Source organism: Balaenoptera physalus (assembly GCF_965194825.1).
Source record: "Balaenoptera physalus genome assembly, chromosome: 4".
Taxonomy (NCBI): domain Eukaryota; kingdom Metazoa; phylum Chordata; class Mammalia; order Artiodactyla; family Balaenopteridae; genus Balaenoptera; species Balaenoptera physalus.
Genome location: NC_138891.1, coordinates 19772678 through 19791303, shown reverse-complemented (window position 1 = coordinate 19791303; position 18626 = coordinate 19772678). Strand labels below are relative to the sequence as shown.

Below are 18626 nucleotides of genomic sequence, written 5' to 3'. Positions count from 1 at the left end.
GTGAATCACTCTTTTGTACACCTGTAACTTATGTAATATTGCACATGAACTAAACTTTAATAATCAATCAATCAGTCAGGAATTAGAATTCTTAGGGCTTCTTGACAAAGCCCCTGCCATGTGCTCCAGGCAAATTTTCAGGACTCTACTTGTCTCTCTCTCTCTTTTCCTTTTCTTTTCTTTTTTTTTCTGGCCATGCTGCACAGCTTGTAGGATCTCAGATCCCTGACCAGGGATTGAACTCAGGCCATGGCTGTGAAAGCCCAGAATCCTAACCATTAGGCCACCAAGGAACTCCCTTCATTGCTCTACTCTTAAATATGAGTCAAAGACAGAGGCCAAAGGAAAATTATAAATGATGGTAGTAGAAGACTAAGTCCTGTTTAAGAGTTTAAAACTCCCTCCCCTCTCCACTACTCCTTGAGCAGCCAGTGGGATGGATAGAGCCAGAGCCAAGGACCTGTCTGCAAGCCATCTGTTCACTTTTCCCTCAGACTTCACCTCTGTCACACAACCCTTCACTATTCACTGCCTCCACCTCTCTCTCTCTCTCTCACTCGCTCTCACACGCACACACACACGTGCACACGTGCTGGCTTGATTTGAGAACATGCATCATGCTGCTTTTCTTGATAGCAAACATTGTTAATTATGGCTCTGCCTAGGGAATAGGCAAAGATCCCAAGAGCTCAGGCCTTGACAGTAGGGAGCTGCACTTCTTTCTGGACAAAGAGTCAGACTAGATTTAGTGACAAATTCTAAATTGCTATGAGACTTTCCCATTTCCTTGAAGCATAATGCTCCATCGATTGATTGCAAGCTGAGTCATATACTGAATCTGCTTCTCACACTGTCAGCGGGAAGTGTAATTCCTGAATGACTCCCAGCAGACATTTATAGATTTTTCAGTCTGTTGAGTTATAAAAGATATCCAAAACCTTTTTTTTTCTGAAGACCTTTAAATAAATCTTGATCTCAACAGCTAAGTCATTGAACATAATTACATTCAACACACTGGGAGTAATCTGCATAGAAGCAAGAGTTAAGTTAATGAAGATAGAAAAACAAATAAGTGTGTAAAGAAACAAAGAACAGAGGACTGAAGACTGGAGTTCTGCCTTGCAGTTTGCTCTTGTTTAAGAGGTAGAAGAAAGAAAAATAACTATTTAAGGAGATAGGGCAAAGATGGGAATAGGGACTTGGTTAGGGTACCAGGACAGAAATCAAAGAAAAAGAATACTTCAAGAAAGTGCTGGGGAATTAGTGCTTCCCCATCCTCACTACAATGCAACAGCCCTTAATCAATGACTAACTGAAGTTGGTGTATAAATATCCCGGATCCCACACTCCTTAGGAAAACTCTGAGCCCATGTTCTACACTGACTCCCAGAGTTCCCCAGAAGCATTAAGTTCTAGTCACTCACATTGGTAATTGTCTTGATAGGGTGCCATTTATTGGCTTTCTTCCTTTTTCTTTCTCACTTTCCTACACCCCTACTGTTGCTTCCTGGCATCATCTCCAAAAGACTGAGATGAGAAAAGGCCACTGATAAGATAGCCTAAAGATTCTTGAGAGATCAAGATCTGTAGAATGGAAAAGGCAGAAGCCATACTGCTGGATTCTAAGGGGAGAGTTCGAGATGAGGAATAAGAGACAGGAATGGAAAACTCTTTCCAGAAGTTTAGCATTTAGAGGAAGGAAAGAAATGAGGGGGGGATATTAATGGGGCAATGGGACTGGGCAAAATTTTTTTGTTTACATCTATCTAGGAGAGGTCCAATGCACATTTTTAGACATTTGACTCTAGGACCATTTATGTCTTTCTGGAAGCTCCCCTCCCTCTTTAGGCTCACCTTCTACCTCTCTCCTGTTTTTATCACCTCTTTGGCTAGCTTCTCTTCTTTGCCCAGACTTGAGTGTTTGTTTTTCTGAGGATACTGCACTTGACCCTCTCCTTATCTTTTTCTATACCCTCTTTCTGGGTAATCTAACCCTCTCCCATGACTTGAACTTCCACCTATACACTACTGATTTCTAAATTTGTATCTTCAACTAAGACTCCTTTCCTGGACTCTACACCCAACTGCCTACTTTATCTATCCAGCAAGCAGCTCAAAATAATCATGCAAAAATTGAACTTCCCATTTCCTCAAATTTATTTTTTCTTTGTATTTGATTGGTGAATGGTACTAACATTCATCCAGTTACCCATATTGGAAAAGTGGAACTCATCCTGAACCCTACCCTCTCTTTCATCACCTTTGTTCAGTCTCAGTCAGTAATTAAGTTGAATAAGTCCTTTCCTTTTCTTTAACATTTCCCAAGTCCACCCATTCCTTCCATCTCCACTGTTCCTGCCTGAGTTCAGGCCATTAGCATCTCTTCCATGAACCATAAAGGTCTCATAAGTGGTCTCACTGCTTTTAGTCTTAACCCATTTAATATATTCTTCACACTCCTGCCAGATAGATTGCCTGCTGTTTAAAACCTCTCCAGTCTTTGTCACACGCATGTGTTGGGAGGGTGGGGTGGGTCAGGGGGTTTTGTATGATAGAGAGAGAGAGAGAAAGACTTTACAAGAATGTTCATGGGCAGAGTTTGGGAAAATTGTGTCAAGGACCCCAGAATTCTGAGTCCGTTTCCATCTCCCTTTCTGTAGGTTCAAAACAAGACAACAACTCTACCAAAGGTAATTACTCCATTGGAATCTTTTTCTGGGTTTAGCCCCTGTGAATCAGGATAAAGATAGGAAAGACACCCCTGGTATTTTTTATCTATGGATGATAGCCACCAGCGGAGGGCCCAAGGTTAAGAAGCAGAGCTGAAGGAAGGTCACGATCCAGAGACAGAAAGCTCAAGGCACAGGAGCCCTCCTAACACGAGCATCTTCAAGGCAAAGGCCAACATGGCAAGACACAAGAAAGGGATTTCTTTTTTCTTAGAAAACTCTTGTTTAGAAAGTTGGTTGTGGACTGGGGAGGGAGACATTCCCATCCTAGATCCCACATGGGTCGGCAACAACATCTCCTAAAACAGTGATCTTCAACCTGAAGCCCGTGCAGCGCTACAGGCACGTGAAGACTTTCTTATTTCTTTTTTTCTAAATGATTGACGTGGGTTTGTATCCTGCAGGTTCTCCTATCCTACCTACTATTTTACAGTTATCCTTCTCCCTCTTTACAAAAGAAAGTCAGACCTGAATCTTACTATGGTGCACCAAACAAGGGTGTGCGTGTATTGGGGTAAAGGGGGTGCATGTTTGGGTGCTGGTGCTGAGAAAGTAAATCACTGGATAACAAAACTTTTTGTAAGCCAGGTGTTTCCTATTCTTTCTTCAATAAAATTGAAGGAGGATCTAAGCAAGTTATCAGCTGACAGCTCAAAGAAAATAAATTTTTATATCATTCTGTTATTTTGTGGTGTATAACTTAAGAGGAGTTTGAAGCACTGAATGACATTTGTTTATAACAAGATGCCTTCCATTTCCATCATCTTATTTATATACATAAGATTTTCAGGGCTCACACATATATAAACAAACAAAAAAGGAATATGATTGATACTGGATGCTGTCTCATTCCAGCAATAAATAATTTTCATCTATGCATTCATGCACCAATTTTTAAAATAGCCCTCCACCTCATTAATAAACTTACTTCAATCAATTTTAATTTTGATATTTAGTATTACTTATCAAAGTTTGTGATATATTTATATTGTTTTAATCAAATATGTACTTATATTAATTGTAATGATAACTCAATCCAGAAGAAATATTTAAATAAAGTGTAATGGTCATAGCAAATGTTTTAAAATTCCATTTCAATTTATATACATAATTTTGTCACAAAGAAGTATGATAGTGTGATCAATAAAAGATTTTCAAGCATAAAAATATAATTTTGTGAAGGAAGTGCAATGGAAGTATGAGTTCAAGAAGAAAAAAAATGCAATGCAATTTTGCAGTGCAAAATTTTCTACTGAAAAAGAGGTTGCTCGTGTATGTTTTAAATGGATATTGGTTGGAGGATGGCATTGCATTGCTTGGATATTTAGATTCCACAGGATTCATTTAAAAGAGTGATATAACAGTTTACTTTTTTATTTATTTATTTTTGGCTGCATTGGGTCTTCATTGCTGCGCGCGGGCTTCTCATTGCAGTGGCTTCTCTTGTTGCAGAGCACAGGCTCTAGGCATGCAGGCTTCAGTAGTTGTGGCACGCGGGCTCAGTAGTTGTGGCTCACAGGCTCTAGAGCGCAGGCTCAGTAGTTGTGGCGCACGGGCTTAGTTGCTCCGCGGCATGTGGGATCTTCCCGGACCAGGGCTCGAACCCGTGTCCCCTGCATTGGCAGGCGGATTCTTAACCACTGCGCCACCAGGGAAGCCCATAACAGTTTATTTTAAAACGCCAATATTTATAAAGTGCCAGAAATTATATCCTTTGCCATGATTAAACTTATGATAAACATGTTAAAGGTCAACTTAAAAATATGCAAAATATGCACAGTATACACAGTTTTCAAATAATTTTAGGGAATTTAAAAGCAAAACTGTTTGAAGCCCACGGAGTTAAGATTCTGTTTTGTTTTAAGTTAACCAAGACCAAAAAAACCACCATCACCATAAAAGTGTTCCTGGTCCTGATAATGCTCCTATCACTGGGGATAAACTTCTTAGCATTGAGCCAGGATCATAAAGTTCTGCCCATTTCAGATTCCATCAGCTTCCTATTTGGCTAGCCACCTCTCTTGGCCTCATTTTCCACTCGGCATCCCCTGTCAACTCCAGACTAGAGCCACATGAGATCCTTACAACTCCCCCGCAGACCACCATCACATTCCATACCTCAGGCCTTTGCTCAAACTGCTCCTTCCGCCTGGGATGCCCCTCACCTCTCTCCTCAGTTCCCCTTCTCCATCCAACAGGGAATTTCTCCCTCAAATTGTCATTCATAACTGGCCCTTAATTTAGCATAACCAACCATGCCAGTTTTCCCAGGACTGAAAGGTTTCCTCGGGGGACATCCCTGGAAGTCCAGTAGTTAAGACTTCACCTCCCAGTGCAGGGGGTGTGGGTTCGATCCCTGTTTGGGGAGTTGAGATCCCACATGCCTCATGGCCAAAAAAACCAAAACATAAAACAGAAGCAATATTGTAACAAATTCAATAAAGACTTTAAAAATGGTCCACATCAAAAAAAAAATCTTAAAAAAAAAAAAGAAAGATTTCCTTGGGATGAGGGACTTGCAGTGTTAAAACCAAAGTAGTCCCAGGCCAACCAGGATGGTTGGTCACCTCACTATTCTACGTTCAAGGGACTCACAATTTGGCTTGGGAAAAGTGACCCCAACTTTAGGGTGTTAACTTCTGTCTTCTTCCTACTGACCAACTTTCACCTGTGGAAGACAATCAGTCTTCCATGCTCTGAGAGCACTTTCTTAAGATAATACAATTCAAATGCTTTAAGCATTTAAGTCACTGTATTCCCAATTACCAGCTCACACTTCAAAGAGCAGTTACTCTGTGATCTCAAAAGAAACACTCTCTTCTAATTAATTAAACTCATTAAGCTTGCATATGCAACTCCTGCCAGGGCATGCCTTAGATTATCACTCCAAAATAATTTATCTACAAAGATTGGGGCTCTTAATCTCCTAAAAATAATTTTGAGAGAAGCATTATAAATTTCCTGTGACTGTATGAATGTGTGTTTGGGGACGTGGAAGATGGAAGGTTGATTCTAAAGTACTGAAGAGTTTCCAGAATTTCCCAAGTTAGAATGTGGTCAGAAGGGAAGAAGCCATAGAGACATGTTACCTGACTGAACCTCAGTATCCAATCCAATAAGCCTAATAACACCTATTTTATTAAATTATTGAAAGGTTGAAAAGAGGCAGTGTAGCAACTTAGTTAGGAGCACACATTCTGGAGTCAGGCAACCTGGGTTTGAATGTTGTCTCTATAGCTTACTAGCTATGTGACCTTGGGCAAGTCACTTAACATTTCTGTACCTCAATTTCGTCATCTGTAAAGTGGGGATAACAACAGAAGATGCCTCGTAAGCTTGTTATGAGAATTAAATGAATTCATATGTGCAAAGTGCTTAGAGCAGTGTGAGGCACATAGTAAGTGATATATGTGTTTGTCAACTGAGTGCACGGAAAGTGCCTGGAGCATTAATAGGAGCCCAGGAAATGGAAGCTATTATTGTTTTTATAGACATTCTTTCTTAGTGGCATCTCTAAACTTTCAGAGAATAACTGGATTCAACAGAAGTTCAACAAATTACTGAACCGTGAGAATAGATTTTCTAACTCTGCACTGAGAGTCCTTTGTTCGAATTATTTAGGGCTCACTGAGAAAAGACTTTGAGAGAAGAGGTTTTTTTGCATTGATAAGAAAGTCTGACAATTGACAACAGAATTATTTTAAATAAATTGTTTTATATTAGCAAGGGTATTGCGGAGGTTTTCATTCCAAGTATTTTATTTCCATCATTGTTCTGCCTGCCTGGGAAGGGAAGCCAGCATTTGCAGCAGGGTTCAGAGTCCAGGTCAGCAGGCAGCCTTCCTCAGCAGGGCTCCCCTTGGTACACAGGACTGTGAAACCAATTTTGGGTTACCATGGTGACTAAGGGAGCTTCCAGAAATTTTTCCAAATGAAACATTCATTCAGGACATCAACAGTCATGGCCTGGGGGGAGGAACAAAAATGCGCTGTCCCCGACCCCACCAAGTTCACAAGTCTATTGGAGAGCAAGAGTATTTTTCAAAAATCATTATCTTAAAAAGATGATTTTAAAACATTTTAAAGCTTCTGAAATCAGATGTGTCAATGGATGAGTTCATTTAACGTTATGGGTTCCCCTGACCCAGATATCTATTGCTAAGTTAATAGATTAAAAGATATCTTACAATCTGTAACTTTTTGGAACTGAGGAAATTTGGTATACTACTGTGCCCTTTGCTATGACTGAAGCACATACAAAGGACAGAAGGGGCCAAGCGTTAGAGGGAGGGAGAAGCAGCATGAGTGTAGTTGAGCTCCCCAGGAAGCTTTCTGCAAACTTCTGCCTTGGTTCTTTTTTTTTTTTTAAATAAATTTATTTATTTATTTATTTTTGGCTGCCTTGGGTCTTCGTTGCACGGGCTTTCTCTAGTTGCAGTGAGCGGGGGCTGCTCTTCATTGCGGTGTGCGGGCTTCTCACTGCAGTGGCTTCTCTTGTTGTGGAGCAAGGGCTCTAGGCGCACGGGCTTCAGTAGTTGTGGCACGCATGCTCAGTAGTTGTGGCTCCTGGGCTCTAGAGCACAGGCTCAGTACTTGTGGTGCACGGGCTTAGTTGCTCCGCGGCATGTAGGATCTTCCCGGACCAGGGCTTGAACCCGTGTCCCCTGCATTGGCAGGCGGAGTCTTAACCACTGCGCCACCGGGGAAGTCCTACTGCCTTGGTTCTGAATTATTTGGATACAGAAAAAGATACAAGACTCTACCAGCAGGATGCAAATCAAATTGCCATCTCTCTCTCTCTCTCCCTCTCTCTCCCTCAACATGGCACACCAGTCTTACCTTATGACAGAGAGATGAGAGGAACAGGACTTGGTGGTGGCACGGCTTGTGCCCACAGATGGCCAGCCTGTGAGCACTCATCCCTGGCTCTTGCAGCCCAGGCAGCAAGGAGCAGACCTTCTTGAAGAGAGTCCGTAGCATCAGCTTTTAGCATGCTGATCAGGGGCACCTCCAATCACACTAATAAAGAGCTCTACAATTAAGGCCCTACATATACCACCAAGTGCCAGCACTGTACTCTTTCTTGTGCACTGGAGGGATAGCACTGTCCAAAACCAAGAATAGCAAACACTTACATAGCCCTTCCTATGTAAAAACTCTGACACTGTTCTGAGAGCCTTACATAGCTAATTCATCTAATCTACACAACAACTTTATAGGTAGATACTATTACTATCCCCATTTTACCGATGAGAAGATAAAGGCATAGAGGTGAAGTAACCTGCTGGCAGTCCCACATTCTACAAGGTGCTGAGATCTGAACTTGGTCTGACTTTAGAGTCCAAGTTCTCTACCTTCTGCTGCCTCTCAGCCTTGCTGTGAGTTAGACAAGCACACATGCGGAGTCCAGGACCACGCACAGACAACTCTTTACTTTGACTTTCATGGTATATTCCCACCCTTAGAGAGTAGAGAGCAGGGAGAAGGAGTAAAGGTGGGAAAGGCTTCTGTTGAACTTCAATGTTTAGTAACTCCCACAGGTGTGGGATGAGATGGGGTGAGGATTCCTGACTCTCAGACCACCCCATGTGGCCAACTCCTCGTAGCTGAAAAAGAAACGTCTCCCCTTTGCATCCTTTCCAGCCCTCCATCCACAGCCCTTTCATTCATTTACCCAGAGGCCTTCAGGGGCCAGGAATGTTAATATAAATAGAGAACTAAAGAACAAATTCTCAAATTTAAAAACATTAAAACCTATGCCTGACAAAGAAAACACTTCTGGAGATAGAATGTAGACCGGGGAAGTTGCCAAGTTGCAATCGCTGGTCTATTTCTTTGTTTCCTACTCATAGCCAGAGCCTCACCCCTTTCTGGTGCTCAGCCTCCAAGGAACTGTCACCTAGTCATCCTGCCCCATCCTAATCCCTTGCAGGATAGGCCAGATGAGGCTTCGTTGATCTGGGTCTTAAAGGATGGGTAGGAGTTTGCCAGGGAGGAGTCTGACAATGAAGAAAAATGTAGAAAGAAATAGCAAGAGCAAAGGCTGAGAGGTAGAAAACTTAAGAGACTGCTTGAGGGTCTGTGGGTATTTTATGTGACTGGAGGGTGTGGGCATCACATGAGGCTGGAGAGGGAGGCAGGGCCAGGTGTCAGCAGGATTCCAGCAACTACTGAAGAAACTTAGCTTTTACCCTGGAGTCGGTGAGAAGCCCTCAGAGATTTTAAGTTGGAAAGTAAGATGCTCTGATTTCTGTTTAGAACCTTCACCCTGACAGCTGGGAGCTGCAAGCAGGCCAGGCTGTTTGAACCAAAGCAGAGGCTCTCCAGATAGAGGGCAGAGGTGCCAGAGATATTTAGCTTGTAGGAATGATAGTGTTCAGTGATAGGGGAGGAGAAGGGGAGAGAAAATTGCAGTGTGGATAATGTTAGAGCTGGCTCAGGAAAACAATCTAGAACATGATACTTGAATGTCTTCGTACAATCTGTACCATTTTGACTTAAACTTACCCTTGAATTGTCTCAACCTACTATGAGTAAATCCCTGTAGGACTGCTTAAAAAGCTCATTCTTTTCCAGTCCAGTTGTAATTGAGATGTCTAGTAGAGGAAGCAAACACAGAACCGGTTTGTGAGGAAATGTGGAGGTAACACAGGGAGTAACATGGCAGCAGCAGGTGGGCAGGTAGCCTGTGTGACCTCCATGATTCCTGGTGGCTCCCATGCTCTCTTGGTTTCTCTCTCTCTCTCTCTCTTTCAGAGCTTCCAACTGGCACTGCCCCTCTTCAGTTCTCCAGCCTTTAATTAACTGAATCCTCAGGGGCAGGCACCTCTGGACTATTTAGTCAATGCCCTGAAAGGGCGGAACAACACCTGGTCAGGGGGACTCCAATATCTCCAAATACAGGACAATTATCAGAAGAGAGAAGGGCTAGATGGGTAACAGGGAAAACTGCTCTTTGAATCGAGGTCCCCCTGGGGAGATGAGCTGTGGGTGACAGGACTCAAAGGTTTTGTTCAGAATGAACCATAAGGATTGGGAGGCATGACAGTCAGCTTTAAGCCACTTCACAAGGGACAGTGCCTGGGCACCAGAGAGATGAAATTCAGCAAATAAGAAAAGGCTGTGGCCTTTAGCTGCAGGGGTAGCGAATCCAACTGCCTACAGGGACCATGCAAGAGTGGGATGGGCTAGGGAAGACTGTGGCACCCTGCAGCAGGGGTGCCTCATCTAGAGGGGCCAACTCCTACTCAGATCCAGCCAAGACCATGTGGAAATGTGGGCCCAAGGAAGGGAGAGTTGCCAACTTCTCAAGAGGAGGGAGAACTTCAGAGTTTTATGAGCCATCTCCTGATTTGGGGATGCTGGCAATTAATTCAAAGTTTAAAAACACTGAGCAGGCCAAACAAAGCTCACTTGTGGGACAGATTTGGCCCAGCAGCTACCAAGTTGCAACCTCTGCTCAGAAACTTGGACATTAAGCTCTGAATTCCAACAATCTGGAGCTAGAGCAGGAAAGACGGTGGAGCTATTAGGAAGTTGGAATGAGGCAAATGGTTCATCAGACCTTAGGAGTCATTAGTCCAATTCCTAATTGCATAGATGGGGAAACTGAGGCTTGAGAAGACAAGTACTGAAGGGCACACAGTTTCAGGCAACCTATGGCATTTGCAGCAAGAACAAGGAGACTCAGATCAGGTTCCAGAAAAGCAGCACTGAGCCAGCCTGACTGGCATTTGCTCCTGTCCCCTCAGTCTCCTGTTTGCTTATTTGTTTCTGTTGCCTACTTTGCAGCTGTGACTGATACATATGTCCTCTCCTGAACTCTGCATTCTCCCCATTGGACTCCCGGAGACTGTCTTGAGCTTCATCTGGAGCCCTGCCCAGACCTCTCGGCCTGGAGCTGGTGCTATTTCTGAGTCTGTTGGCACTGTGGGCGCCACCCCCCACTGTCCCTGGGCTCCTCCCTGGGCCTGTGTGAGCCCCACCTGTGCTGGCTGTGACACACAGCTAGTAAAGGGCAAAAATATGGCTTGATCTCACTCTGCTTGAGTCCTATGTTCTGTCCATTCAGACACACAGCTTCCCAGGCTTACTATCTCCCTGCAGAATGGAAAGGCAGGTTTGAATATCATTTTTGTGTGTGAACTATAAAGTGAGTTTGAGTACATTTCAGTTTTGCTCTTTCTTGCCCATTTTGCCCTCTCATAGTCAGGGACAACTTACCCGTTAGGCACAGCAAGCACAGCATCGAGGGTCCGTGGTACTCTAAAGGGACCACAAAATGTTTTCATCTTAATTTCTTTAAAACTCATAATAAAAATAAATACAATGAATATATAAAACCGAATCCGGTGTACTTAATGCCAGTGAACTGTACACTTCAAATGGTAAATTTTCTGTTATGCGTATTTTAACACAATAAAAAAAAAAAAGTGAATGCAGCCTGGATTGTATTCATCTTTATACCAACACAGTCGTAAAATACAATTTTTAATATTTTTTATGGGAAAAGGGTCCACAAATTCAAAATTCCAGCACCCGTGAAAGTCAGAATTCAGCCCTTGCTAATAGTGAGTATTTGGCTAATTCATATCAAAGATACGTTTCATACTTATGGACCAAACCATATGGACTGTCCCTTGTCCATGGCCTTGAGAGCCTAAGGTTACATGTGTGAAGGTTACACACCATGATCCAGGCTCCTAGCACCTGTCACCTGGTGGCAGCTACAGAGATTGTTCAGGTGAGATGTTGAGGACAGTGGCTATGAGAACTTTGTTAGTTCCAGTCTCCACAGTACAGGTTCCCCTTTCACACAGTGAAGCCGGATCCTTGGAGGTGATCAATTTTATTCCAAAGTTTTTTTTTTGTTTTTTTTGTTTTTTTGGCCGCACCGTGCAGCATGTGGGATCTTAGTTCCCAGACCAGGGATTGAACCTGTGCCCCCTGCAGTGGAAGCACGGAGTCCTAACCACTGGACTGCCAGGGAAGTCCCCCAAACTTCATTTTTGACCCTTTTTTAAAATTAGCAAATCTTTCTCTTGGTTTACCAAAACAGCCTTCTGGTGGCTCTCCCTGACTTGACTTTTGCTCCCATCCAACCCAGTATGACTTTTGTAAACTTTTATCTCCCTAAAATAAGATTATTCAGTGACTCCCAATATTTTCATTATTTCAAAAGCTTGATGGAAACCCCACTTTTACTCATGGCAAGTAAAATGAACTAACTCAAAGTTGCTTGAGTTTGGGCTAGAATTGTACCAGCACACTTGGTATAATTAATAAATTTTGAGAAAACAAATGGATTGTTTTCTTTCACACATGGGTCCTTGGGGAAAAGTTCATGAATGGGTCCTGGGAAGTGCAAAGGCCTGGGGTTCCCTGGAAATGTCTCAGCAGAGCTGGCCTGACCCTTCTGGGAGGGCAGCTGCTACTCCAGCCACAGAGAAATTACTGACTAGCTGACTACAGGAGAGGGGGAGGGGACGATGAGGAAACATCACATTAAAATTCAATGCAAAGTGAAAGCTTGTCTTGAGCAAGAGTGAATGACTCAGCAAGAAACCTTTTTCCAGGATTTGGTTACTGCTCTCTGCAATTCCTATATTAAATAACAAGCACATACTTATTATTTACTTGAGTAATTTCATTACTCACCAGATGGCAAATAAGCAACAAACACATTTCCTAGAATGTTTTTTAAATCCTAAAGTGAAAGGACTGCTTAGGGTCACAAATACTTGGTGCATCTGGTCATTAAGGGGAACTTGGCCTTAGGCACCGTGAAAGAGGTTTTGGTTTTTAAGTCTAGTTCTGCTTGTTTGTCTCTATAGTACATAGTTATCATCTCCCCCCTCCCAATTTTGGGGGGAAATAATAAATACTCAGTTCACTCTTTTCTTTATTTAAGTAATACTTATTAGATACCTTCATTGTGCTATTCTGGACCTAGGAGCTGCAGCAGTGAACAAAATCAAGGTCCTTGATGAAACAAATTCAGGAATTCAGGTTTATGCGGTATAGGTGGGCATGTGACCTTGGTTATTCCTTAGCATAATCTCTCTCCTTAACCATCATTCAGTAACGGACTCAGAAATGTGCACATGTCTCAGATGAGGTTCCCTAGAAGCAGAGCCTGAGGCAAGGATTCAGATGTAAGGAAGACAGGTGTGCTCTTAGGAGAAACATGTAAGGGAGTGAGGGAAGCAAGATAGAGAAGAGGAAGGAGACAAGAAGAGAGCTGGTGTCAGGTAAAGTCCAGATTTGACCTGATTTTGTTTCTGGAAGGAGAAGCTTGCCTCTGGAACACAAATTGCACTACAGAGTTGTTTCTGCCTGGAGGCAAGGGGCTGCCCTTTTGTACCTCCTTGTCTGTCAGTCACTGGTCTAGAGATAGAGGCAGTGTAACCTCCCAAGCATCCTTGGGTTAGGAGGCTCTTATTAACCAAGGGCAACTCTCGTAAGTCAAGGTCACAGGTTTAAGCTGCTAGCCACAGCCTCAAACAGCTGTGGGTGGTGGGAAGAGGGATAAGGATGGGAAGGGTGTAACAGCTGATAGAGGGGATCTGGATGGAGCACCAAAAACATCTACTACTGCGTGTGTCTCAACCAGGCTAATATTAGACTGTGAGATTCACTTCTGGAACTTCTGTGGGAACCATTGGGAAAATAACCACTCCTTTTGCTCATTGTGAAATTAGTAGGATGCATGCCTGCAGCTGCTTAAGCCCAGGAAGAGTCAACTGAAAGGAAATAAGTATAGAGAAATGTAGAGAGACGGAGTCCTGATGACACTGAGTCTCATGACCAGCTGTACAAACAGGCATGTGGCCTTGGCCACTAGTGATGTCCAGCTGGGCAGAGTGTAAAAGCTGAGTCCCAGAGGCACAAATATTTAAAGAGAGAACCAAAGAAGAAGCACTCATGGAGGATACTGGGGTGTCGGAGAAATGGGAACCTAAACTGAAGAAGACGTTTTGAGCCTGTGTCCGTAAGGTTTTGCATAAATTCCTTTAGGGAATTAGTTTAGTAGAATATTTCTGGGTAGCACATTCCCCCTTTTTCTAGATCTCCTGCGACTGTGAAATGAACATGTTCATTTTTGCCTCAACACCCTCTCTTGGAAATGATCCCTTGCATAGCTCCTGCTCAGCCTGGGATCCTGCCTCCTCTGGCCACATTTTATTAGAACCTATGGAAACTAATCCAAAGGCAACCAAATTCCCTGATTAAGCTAAGCTGAAAAGCCCAGTGATTGTCTCTGATGGATATTTTAATTAAAAAACCATACAGTGTGAGCCTAAATCAGCACAGGGACAAGCCAGCACCACAGCTAGTAGGAAGCTAAAATAATGAGAGAAGAGTCACCTTGGGAAGAAAAAAGAAACCAGTCCTCACAGAGAAACAGATTAATAAAGCAAATGCAAAAGAAGTGGAAACCAAGAGCCATGCAACTTTGTGAGAACTGAAGGGGTAGCGTCACATCCTGACTTTCAGTTTTGAGTCCCATGTCACCAGCACAGCCTCATTTCCTGACCTCAGATGCTTAAGACACTGTCCATTGGCCTCTTATAATAATGTACACTTCACATAAGCTAACTCAAGTGACCTTCTGTTCTGTGACCAGTCCTCTCTGAATTATGAGACAAAATGCCTATCACATCTATGTGGCCCATTAAACAGATGTGTATTACATTTAGACAGTATGGTGGATGGATTTATTGGCACCAGTTCTTCACTTTGTCTGCATCCACACCCTTTGCCATGTGACTTTACAGTTCCTCTCTTTAGAGGCAGAATATATTTCTCCTTACTATGTGAAAAGTTTTGTGATTCTCTTTGGTCAAAAGGATATTATCGGACACTATGCAAGGGAAAACTTGAAATCTGCTTGTGCAATTGGGCTTGCCCTCTTGCATCTCTGCTATCACCATGAGAAGAACTGTCCCCAGGTAGCTACTGCCTGATCAGGCAGAGCCTTAGAATGAACACATATGGAACATATCTGAGCCGTACTCTTAATGAAGACCCAAACACAGGTGAACCCACAGCTTGAAGCAGAGCCATCCAACCAAATCCAGTCTAGATCAGCCAACTCTCAGATACACAAGCAAGAATAAATGAGTTTGGGACTATTGTTACACAGAATTATTACAACTATAGCTCACTGACACATACACTAACAATTCCTGGAATATTGCAGCCAAGCAATGCTATTACCACCTTTCTACACTTACTGAAATTTCCTTGGCCTTACCCTCAGTTCATAGCAGGATGGTGTGGTGGGCTCAGCTTTGTGCATCAGGCCTCATAGTATCCCAGCTGACATGAGGTTCCACTGGACACAGAACTTTCATTCTTTTCAGGGTCCACGCTAAAATCATCTTCTTCAAACTCATGGCTCAATCCTAGCAAGGCTGGTGGATCTTACCTATAGCGGGTGCTGGGTTTGGGAGCCTAACAGCAAAGCAGTGCCGACTATCTTCTTTCTGCCACAACCAGACCATGAGATAGTTAAATGAGAAGGCCACCAGACACTGGTAGGTAATTTACATAAATTCTTTTGTTTAATCCTCATAGTAAATTTTGACATATTATTATAAAATGTTATGTTATCTCCACTTTTCTTTGGAGATTGAGAGAGTTTGAGTGATGTGCCCAAGGTCACCAGCTGGTTAATGGAAGAATGAATCAGGTCTCTGGTCTCCTAAATCCTAGTTGGTGTTTTTCCCTCTGCATACCAAGGTGTCCTCCACCCCGATGTGTCCAGTTCCCTTCAGCCCACATCAGCTTAACCCAGCTGGGAGGGAACTCAGTAGTCATGGAGTCAAATTCTCTTACTTCAGAAGAGAGATTAAGTGAGATTAAGGTGGCAGAAGACTGGGGATTAGAATTCAACCTCGTGACTGAAACTGAGGGCATGTTCAGGGCACTAAGCTGTCCCAGTTCTTGGAAGGGACTAAAATTCTTTTGCCAAGGAAAGAGTATTTATTTTACAAGGTCAAACTGTAAAAGAAACACAAACACAAACTCTGCCTGGTGATTGTCCAGTGTATTCCAGTTTATGGAGCATTTTCACAGATATCCCTTGAGACTCCCACCAGCCCTGGAGGTCACCAAGTCCTATGCCCTCTGTCATGTCTCCCTGGAAACTCAGAGTGATCGAGCGTTCCACTCAAAACAGAACTGGGACAGGATGAGGGCCAGCTTCTGTTCTGCCTCCTGGCTACATGCAAGCTGAGAGAGGCCCTTCCTGGAGGCTGCAGCTGCACACTGTGAATGCAGGCTGGCTGCACTCACCCTCAGCCTCTGTTGGCTCTGCATTTCTTGCATTGAAAGGTGCCAGCAGGCTGAGGGCCAGAAGAAGATCTCATTAAGGAGTATGAAACATATGCTTCACTGCTCCTTTGTTGCTGTCAGACAAGAAGACTGAAGAATTAAGCATGGATGAATTTCTGGAAGTGAACAAGGATAGTGCCAGAATCAAGAGTACAAGAGAAAACACCAACTTTTTTAAAATTACAAAATCCAAACTTGAAGAGACAGTAAGGTTTCAAGCTGCTGGCTAGTTGTCTACCTTGGAGCGATTCCTCTGCCCTTCTCCATACTCCAAAGCTATGTTATTTCTGAAAAATATCTTCCAAGGATTAGCAATGCTTTTGTGGGACTAGTTAGTGATGCATCAGAAATCAGAATAGAACTTTTAAAACTTGAAGTTAGGATTCTCCAACTGTATTTGTACTTTTCTGAAATACAATGTCGAAGGCTACCTCCTTCCATCTGGACAGCTGGGCCATTCGGCTCTGGTGAGTTTCTCCCTGGTGAATGTCATGGACATGGTAATCTGCCACTCAGATCCCTTTCATTGCAGGATTGCTGCCCCAACTACTAGGAGGGCTGTTAGCAGACAACCTTTGACCATCAGTTCCTTCAGGGGTTGTCTCATCTGTAGAGATTAGCTTCACCCAAGGTTAGTCTTTCAGGGCTGGCCATTCACCCAAGGTCAGTCTCAGGACTGGCCATATCCAATGAAGAAAGATGCAGGAAATAAAGACCTAGCCACCTCAACCTCAACCCGACTTGGGAAAACTTTGAAGGGCCATTCTCACTCTGAGACTGCATTTGAGGGAGCCAAGCCTACCGTTGGGCTTGCATCACAGTTTGATTTCTCGCTCTGTCAACTCCTGCTTCTTTCCCCTTCATTCAGCAAGAGTCCATCCCGAGGGCACTTCCCATGACTATCCAGCACACTAAACTCCATCTCAGATCTACTTCCTGGAGAACGTAATTTGAGAGAAATTGTTTCAATATTTTTTTCAACTTTTAGATGATTTTTAGAACAGGTTTAGGGTCACAGCAAAACTGAGCAGAAGGTACAGAGATTTCTCATGTAACTCCCTGCCCACCACACACAAAATCCCCAGTATCAAAATCCCACACCAGAGTGATTCATTTGTTACAATTGATGAGCCTACTCTGACACATCATTATCACCCAAAGTTCATAGTTTATATTAGAGTTTTATAGGTTTTGACAAATGCACTATGGTATGTGTCAACTATTATGGTGTCATACAGAGTAGTGTCATTGCTCTAAAAACCCTCTGTGCTCTGCCTGTTCATCCCTCCCTCCTTCCTTTATTCCTGGCAACTGGTGATCTTTTACTGCTTCCATAGTCTTGCCTTTTCTAGACTGTCATATGGTTGGAATCATACAGTAGGTAGACTTTTCAGATTGGCTTCTCTCACTTAGTAAAATGCATTTAAACCTCTTTCATGTCTTTTCATAGCTTGATGGCTCATTTCTTTATAGTGAATAATAATGCGTTGTCCAGATGGACCACAGTTTATTTACCCATTCACCTACTGAGGGACATGTTGGTTGCTTCCAAGTTTTGGCAATTATGAATAAAGCTGCTGTAAACATTCCCATGCAGGTCCTTGTGTGGACATAAGTTTTCAGCTCCTTTGGGTAAATACCAAGGAGTGTGATTGCTGGATTGTATAATAAGAGTATTTTTAGTTTTGTAAGACACTGCCAAATTGTCTTCCAAAGTGGTTGTACTCTTTTGCATTCCCACCAGCGATGTAAGAGAGTTCCTGTTGCTCCACATCCTCATCAGCATTTGGTGTTGTCAGTGTTCCAGATTCTGGCCATCCTAATAGCTGTATAGTGGTATCTCATTGTTGTTTTAATTTGCACTTCTCTGATGGCTTGTGCTGTAGAGCATCTTTTCATATGCATATTTGCCATTGTATATCTTCTTTGGTGAGATGTCTGTTAAGGTCTTTGGTCCATTTATTTGGGTTGTTTATTTTCTTATGGTTAAGTTTTAAAAGTTCTTTGTATATTTTGGATAACAGCCCATTATCAGATGTGCCTTTTGCAAATATTTTCTCCCAGTCTGTGGCTTGTCTTCTGATTCTCTTGACATTGTTTCTGCAGAGCAGAATATTTTACTTTTACTGAAATCTGGCTTATAAATTATTTCTTTCATGGATTGTATCTTTGTTGTAGCTAAAAAGGTATCACCTTACCCAAGGGTATCTAGGTTTTCTCCTATATTATCACCTAGGAATTTTATAATAAGTTTTGCATTTTACATTTAGGTCTATGATCCATTTTGATTTAATTTTTTTGTGAAGAATGTGAGATCTGTGTCTAGATTCTTTTTTTTTTTTTTTTTTTTTTAAAGATTTATTTTATTGATTGATTGATTGATTGCTATGTTGGGTCTATGTTTCTGTGCTAGGGTTTTCTCTAGTTGTGGCAAGTGGGGGCCACTCTTCATCGCGGTGCGCGGGCCTCCCACTATCGTGGCCTCTCTTGTTGCGGATCATAGGCTCCAGACGCGCAGGCTCAGTAGTTGTGGCTCACGGGCCCAGTTGCTCCGCGGCAT

The 18626-nt window shown here is 42.8% G+C and overlaps 1 long non-coding RNA gene across 1 annotated transcript; it reads right to left on the bottom strand.

Moving 5' to 3' along the window:
• Nucleotides 1-54: 54 nt before the first annotated feature.
• LOC309659450 lies at nucleotides 55-18400 on the bottom strand. The gene is made up of 2 exons (XR_014262815.1): nucleotides 9236-18400; nucleotides 55-6600 (listed from the first exon to the last, which is right to left on the bottom strand). It is a non-coding gene; the product is annotated as an uncharacterized lncRNA (long non-coding RNA).
• Between the last annotated feature and the right edge of the window lie 226 nt (nucleotides 18401-18626).